General features: G+C 54.1%; 1 long non-coding RNA gene across 1 annotated transcript; it reads left to right on the forward strand.

Annotated features, from left to right (window-relative positions):
* Positions 1–249: 249 nt before the first annotated feature.
* On the forward strand, positions 250–6,008 carry LOC108304900. The gene is made up of 3 exons (XR_001825460.2): positions 250–533; positions 3,833–4,715; positions 5,537–6,008. It is a non-coding gene; the product is annotated as an uncharacterized LOC108304900 (long non-coding RNA).
* The last annotated feature ends 5,544 nt before the right edge of the window (positions 6,009–11,552 follow it).

Here is an 11,552-nt window from a genome sequence, read left to right on the forward strand (position 1 = left end):
CCTTGTGAGGGCCTCCTCACTCAGGAAGAGAGGACTCTGTGACTTAGTGGGGGGTGAGCGGGGAGGGGGGAGGCCCGGCCTCTGTCGCCCCCTCATGCACCAGTGCCAGCGGCCCTCAGGCCATCTGTTCTTCAGGCTGGGTCCCAACAGAAAGGCCATTCAATACTGGACGGTTGGTGTCTGCCCCCCTTCCCCAGCCCACGCCTGAGCAGATGGCACACCTGCCACCCCTTCATGGAGTCTCCCGGACCTTGGGGCCCAGCCGGAAGCTGGGGTGGTGGGGTCTGCCCCCCTCTTAGAGAATTTGTCAGTGCCAGACTTCAAGTCCTGGCCCTACCTCACAGGGCCTCTGTCCTGGGTTGCCCTCTCCACCTCCTGCTGGCCAGCCAGCCCCAGCCCAGGCCATTCAGAGAGACACCACAAAGGCTGCACCTGCAGATACCACCCAGGTCCGTTCCCTGATTTCACACAGGAGGCATCAGCCACGTGGCAGAGGGGGCAGCTCCTCAGAAGAACCCAAATCTCTGGCTTTGGTGAGTTTTCACTGTGATGACATGAGATCACTTGAGTAGAGGGGAGGGGAGCGGTGAAATGCAGATCTCTCGGCTCCAACCCCATGGATTTGGACCCAGGAGGTCTGGGGAGGGGCCTGTGAATCTGCATGTGTAACACGCTTTGCAGCGAGTCCCTGAAGTCCTCCCAGGCACTGCCACTGGCTGTCTCTGTTCATTTCTAGCCCGAATGACAATGAAAGGTCTGTGACACAGGTGAAATAATAGTAACTATACCCATTCAACAGGTGAAGAAATCGAGGCCCAAAAATGCGTACAGTTTCATAAAGTAAATTTGGTGCTGTAAATTCATACCAGAGCTAGCTGTGGGACCCAAGACTTCAGGCTCCTTAGGTAATACTTTTGGACATCAGTCCCAGGGGAGATCAGGGCTGGCCCTTCAACATGCCCCTCCCGTCCTCCCCTGCACAGCTGCAATATTGAAAGGCTCTAAGTCTGAGAAGATCATGCTTTCTCCCGCCATCCCCAACGAATCCCAAACAAAAATAACACTAAACTGTAACTGTAAGGAAATCCCATGATGACAACAGTACTTTAATGCACTTTTGTAATAAAATTAAATTGTTTGAAAACATTTTTTTCTTGTTTTATGGGTTGCCCTGCTTATGTGGTACCCAAGGCAGTATCCTGGCTTCCTAGGAGACAGCGCCCTGTCTGCCATGCCCATTCCAGTGTGGGGTCAGGGTGAGGGGCAGGTTGGTCCCTCCCACCCCCGGACACTATCCCCTCCCCGCCTCCTTTAATCCTACCTGGTTTTCTGCCGCAGAAGCTGGAATGCATTCACCAGGAGAGCCTGGCATTTCAAAGACGTGCGCTGGCCAGGCAGCCACTTACTGATGGGGATTTTACGTGTATGCCTCCTGTCTCCTTGACGATCTGGCTTCCCTCCCTGTGGGAGCTTCTTCCAGGGAAAGCCCAGGCTCCTTCCCCTCTAGGGAAGGGGTCCCTCTCTAACCCTTCTTAGAGAGGACAGAGGCTCGAGGGAAAGGCAGCCCACCCAGGGGTGCAGCTCAGAAGCCCCACTCCCGGCTTAGGCCCCTCCATGTTAGACCCTGCTGGAGAATAGAGAAGTCAGGAGGGGCTGCAGGCCAAGAAAGCCCTGCTGTGTGTCCCTGCATAAGCCGTTGAACCTCTCTGAGCCTTACTAAGATAAAACAGGGCCTATATTCGAATCCTACCTTACAGGATTATTCCAGGAATGAAAGACAATGCTGCACATGCGCATAAGGCATTAGCACAGCCCTGGGCTCAAGGTGAGCAAGCCACACACTGCATCTATTATTTCTATGAGCTAGGCTGGCATCCTAAGAGAGAGCACTGGAGCAGGAGTCAAGGCACCTGCTTTCTAACTTGGGCTCTGCCACTAATGAGCTGATGACTTTGAGCAATTTCCAAAGCCTTTCAGGCCTCAGTTTCTTCGTCTGTAAAATGAGAGTGTACGACCCAATGAGGTCTGTAGTCCCTTCCAGAGCTGACTTTCCATCACTCCGTCACTTCCCATAGCTCTCATTCACCCATTCATGCGTCCCAGCTCGGTTAAACGTCACCATCTCTAGAACCTTTCCCAGAGCCCCGAGAAGCTGTGAGTCTCTCTGCACCCGCCCGGCACCACATTTCTCTCATGGGTCCTGTGGTAGGAAGAATGTGAACCCTGATGCCTCCCAAGCCAACTCTGTAGACTACCTTAACCTCTGATTTCCAGCCCCAGGGAAAATCAGGAGATTAACCATCAGTTTCTTTGGGCTGACAATATTCCTTCCATTTTACAGATGGAGACACTGAGGTCCTGGATATTAAAAAACAAACCCATATGACACGCTCAGGGAGCCTGGGAGTCCCAGAGCCTCAATCTGATTTTCCACAGTGACTCAGGGCTTAGACAATCATTACAGCAGCGATTACTCCTTAAATCGGTTGTTTTTCACTGTTAAAGCTGCTGTGTGGGCCTTTTTTTTTATTTATTTTTTTTTTCTTTTCAGTTTGGAGTCACCAGGCTGGGGGAGGGGGGATTGGGTATGAGGCAAAGCAGAAGGAAGAGAAAAAGAGGAGGTGGGAAAGCCGGCCGGCCGGCTGCAGCCAGAGGCCCAGGAGTCTTTGAGATTTCTCACCGTGGGAGTTAGTGGGCTGCCCAGGATCCCTGTGGAGGTGGCAGAGAGGGAAGTAGGAGTGGGGGCAGAGAGGTGACAGCAGGCAGTGGGGCCTCATTCAGAGATTAGCTGCAGCCAGGGCAGTTCTGACCAGCTTCTCAGACTCCTGGGATCAGTGCCTGGGCTGAGGGTGCTGTGTGTGAGGCTGGGGTGGGGCGACTGAGCCCCCTTCACTCTGACAATCTCCCCTTCACCTCTCCCCGACACCTTTTCTCTTCCCACACCGTTCAGACACTTGCTGTATGCTTGGCACTGAACTAGGCATAAAGGCATGGCGGGAAACAAGATAGAGTCCTGCCCTCGAGTAGCTCACGGCCAGCCCCGGGCACCTGGAACCTGGAACCGAGCTGTCAGATTCACTACAGGGCCTGGAGGGAGCTACTGGGGTCAGCTTGGGGGAGTTTCTGGGGCCCAGGGATGTGGCCTGCGCCAACTTTGGTATGAGGCATGGGGGAGGGGGTGATGGGGGAGGGTGGGTACAGAAAAGTTGCCAAAGTTGTTTGTTTGTTTTTTGAGTCTCGCTCTGTCGCCCAGGCTGGAGTGCAGTGGCATGATCTCAGCTCACTACAACCTCCACCTCCCGGGCTTAAGTGATTCTTGTGCCACAGCCTCCCAAGTAGCTGGGACTACAGGCACATGCCACCATGCCCAGCTAATTTTTGTATTTTTAGTAAAGATGGGGTTTCACCATGTTGGCCAGGCTGCTAAAACTCCTAACCTCAAGTGATCCTCCTGCTTCGGCCTCCCAAAGTGCTGGAATTACAGGCATGAGCCCCAGCGCCCTGCTGGGAAACATTTAAGCCGAGACAAGAGAAGCATGGTCCAGAGCTGAGAGATGAAGACTAGGATGTGATGGGTGAGAAAGGTCAAGCCAAAGGAACAGCAGGGACAAAGGCAAGGTCCCAGCCCAGGACAGAGCCAGGCACAAGAGGGGAGCTGGGAGCAGCAACTGCTCAGGTGTCTGTCTCTTGCACTAGATTATGGGCTTCTCTGATTCATAACTGGTGTTGTACTCATCACTCATTTTGTGGATGTATCTATGTCTGTACGCATGTATCCGTTCCTTCATTTGTTTGAGCTGGAATAATTTAAAGCTCATTATGAATCTTGCAGGATGAAATTGTAGCTCTATGATGGACTGTCCCCTTGGGCTGCCACGACCTGCTGCCCAGGCTGTGCACTGCACCACTCCATCTGCCACAGGTGTAGCAGCCTGCAGCCTTGCTCTACATTGTCACTGATAAGTAGTCATTATTCTCTCCCTGTCTGCATATATAATCCTCATTTTCAGTTGTGTACACGGAGAAAAGGGAGTAGTCCTCCTCATGGCCTTGGGGAGACCCACAGGAACTCTCCCTAACTCCCCCACTGACACCTACTTTCTCAGTAGGCCTAGATGGCTGACCTGAGAGCTCCGGGGTCAGACGCCCTTCCTCACCCCAGGAACATGGAGCTGCCAGGCGGAGTGGGCTTCTGTTTACTGCCTTGGGCTAAAGACGCATGTCAGCAATTGGCGAAGCACAGGGAAGCTGCAGCTCAACTCGCTAGACTGGCAAATGCACGCTGCGCCCTCCTCTCACTATAAGGATGTAAAACAACCATTTCTTTATACTCAGAAACCAGAACACTTCCCTCTGCCAGGTCCTCCTGCCTCCCTCTGGTCAGCCCTAAGGGGCTCCCAGAATGCCGTGGGGCCTATGGCAATGGGGAAGAAAACTGAAGGGGAAATGGAGAGCCACCCTGGGACAGTGGAGGGCAGAAGCATTATTAAGTACCTGCTGTATGCTGGCCCTTAACTGTTTTTCATCTAATTATCAAAATAGCCCTGTGAACGGAAGTCAGAAGCCCAGGGGACAGAAGGAGCACGGTTCGAATCCCGGCTCTGTCCCTCATCAGCTGGAGACTTGGGAGAGTTACTCGTCTATAAAATGGAAATAATAATGGTAACTACCTCCACAGGGCTGGTGTGCAGAGTCCATGAAGCCACCCACTGCAGGTGCTTGGCACAGTGCCCAGCATATAGTAAATGTTCAATAAACACTCACTAGCATCATGAGATCGAGGTTGCTGTGAGCCCTGTTGAACAATGGAGAAACAGAGGCCCAGGGAGGCTACAGAAGTTGCTAGAGGCCACACAGCCTAGGAGTTGGTACAGCCAGAGGTGAGTGTGTAGAGTTTGAAGGCAGGGTCTGAAGACTCACTATGCATTAAATCCACCGGAGGGTTCAAACCTTCACCTCAAATTCACCCAGTGCTGTGTGCCTGGCCTTGCACTGAGGGGTGGGATGGAGTGGCTGAGTGAAGAAGATGTGTTAGACTCGGAGTCACCATCCCAGAGCACGTGGCCTGATGGCGGCAGACAGATGACAGTGGTTCCCATGAAGCAGTGTGGCAGGTGCTGGCATGGCCACTCCCAGAGCCAGAGAGGTTGCCTCCAAGGCTTCCTAGGATGTGTAGGAGGTGGGAGCGCGGGTCGGGGGAGACTGGGAAGGACTTCTCAGAAATGCCTGGCAGAGGGCTCAGCCTTTGCAAAGGCCAGAAGGGTTAAAGCGCTGGAGCATTTGGAGAAACTGAGGCAAAGCCTGATCCATGGTGGTTATAAAAACCCCTTGTGACAACCAAGGGAAAAAAAATGTGGGCTTTGGAGCTGACACATTTGGGGATTCAAAACCCTGGTCTATGAAGCCAGCCCTTTCTGGGCTTCAGTTCCCCATTTAAAAAAATGGACCCCGCTCACAGAGGTTGCTATGAGTTTGCTATGCACACAGGAGTGGCGCAAAAAGTTGGTCATTTCTCTCTTTCTCTCCCCCAAACCAGGGTGACAGTGGGGCAAGGACGAGCGGTGGTGAGCTGGGGAGGAGAGACCCTGGTTCAGCCTTGGGGTCCTCTGGAACTGCCGATCTGCCTCCGGGAGTCCGCTCTCCAGGCGGAGGGTTGGACCCTGCCGTGCCGGTGAGTGCCTTCTGGCCGCTGGCCGGTGAGTGGGAGGAGGAGAGCGCCGGATGAAGCGGGGTGAGGACTCTCCAGCAAGTGCTCCCTCCATCTGCCGTCCGCCTAGAGCCTCAGAGCCCCGGATCGCAGCCTCCCTCCTGGCCGAGCCCCCAACACCCGCGGCGCGCCCCTCGGAGCAATTACATAACGAAGCCTCCGGTGCGCCTTTGTTATCGCCCTCCGCCGCGGCAGCGGCCCCGCGAGTATTAATAAACCGATCACTCAAAACGCCAGCCTGGGCTTTATTTACGTAGATTTGGGTTGGGGCGCCTCCGAGGGAATTATCCCCGCGGCCCGCCTCTCCCCCAGGAGGGAGGGAGGTGGAATCCCTTCCCACCTCTCCCCTCTGGTCTTTCACCCTTCCCTTCAGCTCAGAGGCCTCCCCCACCGCCTTGCTCAGCAGCTTGGTCCCAGCAGTGCAAACAAGAATATTCCAGAACCAAAAACTGTGGGTTCCAGGCCCATCTTCACTTCCCTGGTGGGTGATATCTGGCAAATGGAAACTCATTAGCCTTACCTGCAAAATGAGTGGAATAATAGCAAAGTGCCCATTTAAATGAGACAATCTAGGAATCTGCTTTGCAAATTCTAAAGCAATGGTTCTCAAACTTCGGCTCGTCTCAGAATCACGTGGGGGGCTTTTTGGACCACGGATAGCTGCCCTTGTGACTTCCTTCCCCAGAGCTTCCTTGTCTGAGGGGGAACTGAGAGCTTAGGTTTCTACCATTTTTCTGCCCCCAAGAAGGCTTTGAGACTTCACACTCCAAAGCTATTTATAAACTAGAATCTATTTGGCAGATGTTCCTGTGGGTCTGTGGGTGACACCATCCCCAAACTTTGTGACTTCACTGGGGCAAGGGTAGGCCAGGAGCAGCAGGCCTTACAGGGGATCAGTAATACCTGTCCTGGCCAGTGACACAACTAGAAGCACCTGAGCTCCGGGTCAGACTGCCAGGGTTCCGGTCCCACCTCCCTGCTTTCTAGGGTGTGATCTTGCGTAAGTTATGGAACTCAGTGGGCCTCCATTTTGCCATCTGTAAAACGGGGCTAGTACTGATACCAACCTCATGAGGTTTGTTAAGATAAATGACGCGTAGGGAACTAGACCAGCATCTGGCACACAGTAGAGGCTCAGAATACTTTTTTTGAAATAATGATAAAGCCCCCTGGGGTTTTATCATGGGCAGGAGGCAAGTGAAGCGGCAGCCATTGCCCTAGCCAGCTGCCCAGGGTGCAAGACTGTTATCCCACACCACAGACCGGCTGCTCTGGGCACTCATTGTGAAGGAATCCTGGGGGTCGCCCAAGATGAGGGTCCAAAATCTGCTACCCTCCTTGCATAGCAAATCTTTTCCTGGCCAGGGCTCAGCACTTAGAGAATCTGGACCCAGCCTGAGGTTCTAATATTGGCTATGCCCATAAGGGGTAGTCCATACTCCATCTGCCCTGAGCTTTGGAAGCTGTCCCTTCAGTACCAGCACAGAGCAACAGATGTCCAGGTGTCCCAGGCTTCGGATGCAAGGTCGACAGACATCTCCCCAATTCTCCCAGCTAGCGGAGGGTGGATTTCTTGCAGACTGCCATGTGCGCCCAGCTCACTGCCATTTCCATGTGTCCATTCATTCACTGAGTCAATGAACATTTACTGAGTGCTGACTGTCTGCAGGCCCTGAGCTCAGGTACATGTACTGTCTCACTTAATACCCCAAGAACCCTATGTATCATGATTTTCCTCTTTCCATTTGACAGAGGAACACGCCGCCGCCGAAGCTCAGAGACGCTGAGTAACTTGCCTAAGGCCACAGAGCTGGTTAGAAGAGGACTAGGACCTTGAGCCTAAATCCCGGATGGGTCTAGTTGCTAAATCCCACTCTCACCTTCCTCCTTGAGCCCTCCCTGACAGGAAGCAGGAAAGCGCTGGCCATGGTCTTCTGGTCCCCTAGCTGTCACACTCTTTCTTTGGGGAGATCTGAGCCTCATTGCTTCCACCCCCATCCTGATCAGTTGTCTCTCCCACAGATAAGAAATTGCTTGACATTTCCTGGTCCTGGAGCAGCAACAGAGGTGGTGGGGATGAGTCACACAGGAGGGAAGCTGCCGGCAGGAGAATGGGGTGGGGGGAGGAGGGCTGGTCAGTGCTCAAGCTGGAGGGATAGGGGCGAGAAGCGTTTGGGAGGCCTGCCTGGGGGTTCCTGAGCTCCCAGCTGCTCCTTCCAGTCCCCAGCGCTGTGTGTAACAGAGTTCTCCTCCCCAGGCAGGTTTACAGACAAGGAAGCTTTGGAGGAAATGAGAGGAAGCCAGGAGGGGAACCAGAAGCAGTTGTGAAAACCCAGCTGTCTGCTTTCCTCCTTGTGACACGGGATGGAGGCTCCTCCTCTCTGGGCCAAAATGGTGCTCCTGTGGCAGCCTCCGTGAACCCTGGCTAGACAGCTCTCACACCAGAGCTCTGCTTTCCCGTTGAGATACACCAGCACTCCTGAGGCTACTCCCTCCACTCCTCCCAGGCTGCCTCATCATAACACCAGCAGCAACAACTGATGACTGAAGACCTGCCTGCCCCGTGTTGAGGCTTCACGTGCAGTTTCTGTGCCAAACTTCCAATAACTCCTGTGAGGTAGGCCCTGTCATTAGCTCCATTTTACAGATGAGCAAACTGAGGCCCGGAGAAGTGAAATCACTGGCTCATGGTCCCATAACCAGGACTTGAACCCAGATCTGCTTCAGGAAGAGTGGAGGCAGGGGGTTATGGATAGAGTCTGCTGCTTTCCCCCGGCCCCGCTCCAAGCACTTTGCCTGTTAGCCTGAGCAGTTACTGTGCTGCTATTGACTATCTGGAGTCATCCGCCAGGAGGCTGTGACCTCTCCAAGGACAGGGACAGTGTCCTGTTCACCCCGGGCTCAACCACAACAGGCTTCTGACAACACCATGTCAAACGCTCCCATCACTGCTGAAACCTCTTCCCATCCCCCCACCCCTGCCCCCAGGCCCAAAGATGAGGTCCAACCCCCACTCCGCAGGCCTCGCTCCTGCAGTCCCGGGTGCTAACAGTAGCTCACTCCAAACATCTTTGAAATCCAATTACATCCTCATTCTTCTTCGTCCATAAGTGATTTCTGGCTACAGACACTGGTAATCCTTGTGCCCACCCCACCCTCCTGCACCCGCGTGCACGGGCACAAACACAGACACACAGGCACACCTGCTCACTCACGCCTGCTCACCAAGGAGGTGTTGCCGTCCCAGCCTGTGGAGGGTAACCAGGACAGATGGAGCCCCTGCTGCTCCCAGGCTCCTGTGGGAGTCTAGAGGGAGTGACACTCCCACCCCTGCAATAGCCACTGGCTGCCTCCTGGCTCCATCCCCACCCTTCTCCGGTCCCCAGTCCCTGGGGGCCTTGAGAGGAACACTTCACCAAGAATCACATTAGTAATGATCGTAATAGGAATCAGCATTTCCAGTTTGCAAACCTTGCTCCTGGAATCACGTGACTTGACTCTCACAAGTTCTGCAAGGCAGATATTTTTATATCTGAGCAGGAGAGGGTCGCGTGGCTACTTAGGAGCAAAGCCAAGGTCCCAGCCCACGTATCTCACCCTCGCTGTGAATAATGATGACTCCTCATTGTTACCGTGCACTGCACCGAGTGTCTACTCCTGCCTGGCGTTAGGGGCACACTCAGTGAATGTCAACGTTCATCCTCACAGCAGCCCAGCGAGGTGCGTTTTTTGATGCCCAGTGTAAAGATCAGGTAACTCAGAAGAGTTGAAGGCAGAATGTCTGCCTAAGGAATGTGTCTGAACTGGACACATCACTTTAAAAAAAGTAGGCAGGAAGGAAGACAGTAAGATCCTCTCATGTGCGCTTTAGGGAGACTGGAGGCAGGGGGTTATGGATAGAGTCTGCTGCTTCTCCCCTGGCCCCCCTCCAAACACTTTGCCTGTTATCCTGAGTGATTACTGTTGCTGCTATTGACTATCTGCAGTCATCTACCAGGAGGCTGTGAACTCTCCAAGGAGAGGGACAGTGTCCTGTTCACCCCTGGGGTCTCAGCACATAGCACCTTGGCTGGCATACGGGATAGGCACAGTCCGGATGGCCTCCTTCACAAAGGATGGCGGGGCAGGCTTGCCCTCAGCCTTGGCAGCCTGAGCTCCCAGCCTCCCCAGCTTCCCCACTGATAAGCTTGGGAGACTGAGAGAATACAGACTCCCAGAGGGCAAAGGTTATCCACTCCAAATACCACCTAAGGCGGGAATTCTTCCTGTGGTGTCCTCATCAACCCTTGCCTGGATTCTGCTTGCATGCTGCTGGTGACGGGGCACTCATTCATGACAACTAAGGCAGCCTCTTCCATGTTGGAGAACTTGCAGTGATTGTGAGAAAGCCCCCCCCCCCCCACCCCACCCCCCCCCCCCAGTGTTATCCCTCTTCCCCTCCCAAACCCCCGCCCCCCCCCCCCCCCCCCCCCCCCCCCCCCCCCCCCCCCCCCCCCCCCGCCGACCCTGCCATCATCGCTGATGTATGATCAGGCTCTCTGGGAATACAAGCACAGACCCTGCTTCTAGTCTTTAGGGTTACACCAAGCAGAGCACCGGCAGGTGTCCCCATGTCTGGGAGGACACTGTTCTTGAGTGACGCTGGGGGCCCTCCCTTCAGCCACCCAGAGCCCTGAGTGCGAGAAAGGCAGAAGAGGGAGTGACAAATGGATTCATGGATTCATCAGCCTGGCTTGGCCCAGCTCTGTGAAGGCAGTGAGCTGAGCCTGACGTGCAGAAATTACTACAGAGTCTTGAGTCAGATGGCCCCACCCAACACACCTTAAAAATCATCCTAATCTAGAGTCACATACTTTGATTGATTGATTCACTCATTCATGATTGGTTTTCACTGTCTAGGTGTTTGGCTGGGGGCAGTGTCGGTGGCACTGGGGCATCAGAGTTTACCTACCTTAGTAATCAGACATCTAACAGTCACTGAGCACTCACTAGGAGCCAAGGACTGTTCTGTTTACTGCCTTGCCAAGGGCACAGCCTCTCCTGCCCAATCCCGGCTCTGGTGAGGACCGTGGGAGCCTGCTTGGCACACAGTCCATGCTCAATAAACATGAGCAGCTGCTATTAACTCTAAATCTCTACAGCCGCAACTACAGGCGGTTCCTACTATTGGTTGTTGTAAGTGACTTACTTTGTCCAAGGCCACACAGTCAGTAAGAGGCAGGGCCAGGATTTGAACCTAGGTGATCTGGTTCCAGAGCCTGCTCTTTTAACCCTTAAGGAGCTGATGCAGAGAGAACTGAGACCTGGAGTCAGAACGCCCACCTAGCTAGATGCTTGGGGCAGCCACTCACCTCTTTCTGTCCCATTTACTTGCGAAATGGAGCATGTCATCAGCCTCGCCTTCCTCTTCCCGCATCCAGCCCCCATCCGGTTTCCTGGCCCACTGTGACCATCGGAGCAGATGTAAGAGATCCAGGCATTTCTCTAAGGAGAGCATAGGGTACTGGGGGTTGGGGTGGGAGAGAGTACATTATTTTCCCACCATAAGGAGCTGAAGGAGCCCAGAGTTTGGAGGGTGGGGCTTGCCTGTAGGAGCCTGGTTATTTTAGGCTGACAGGCCACCGGACAGCCTCCATGACCCCCAACCGCCATCCTCACCTCCGGCCCCCATAGGATGTGTAGCGACAAAAGGTTTGACAACTGTGGCCCCAACAAGTGTCCCAGAGCCCCAGATAAGATCCTAGTCCCCTGACATCAGAATTGACAGCAGCAGCATCTCTGAGGACGGATTTTAGGGTGGAGTATTGAAGAAGCTGGCGGTAGTGACCGTGGGGTCGTGTTGTTT

Source organism: Cebus imitator, unplaced genomic scaffold (assembly GCF_001604975.1).
Source record: "Cebus imitator isolate Cc_AM_T3 unplaced genomic scaffold, Cebus_imitator-1.0 Scaffold58, whole genome shotgun sequence".
Taxonomy (NCBI): Eukaryota; Metazoa; Chordata; class Mammalia; order Primates; family Cebidae; genus Cebus; species Cebus imitator.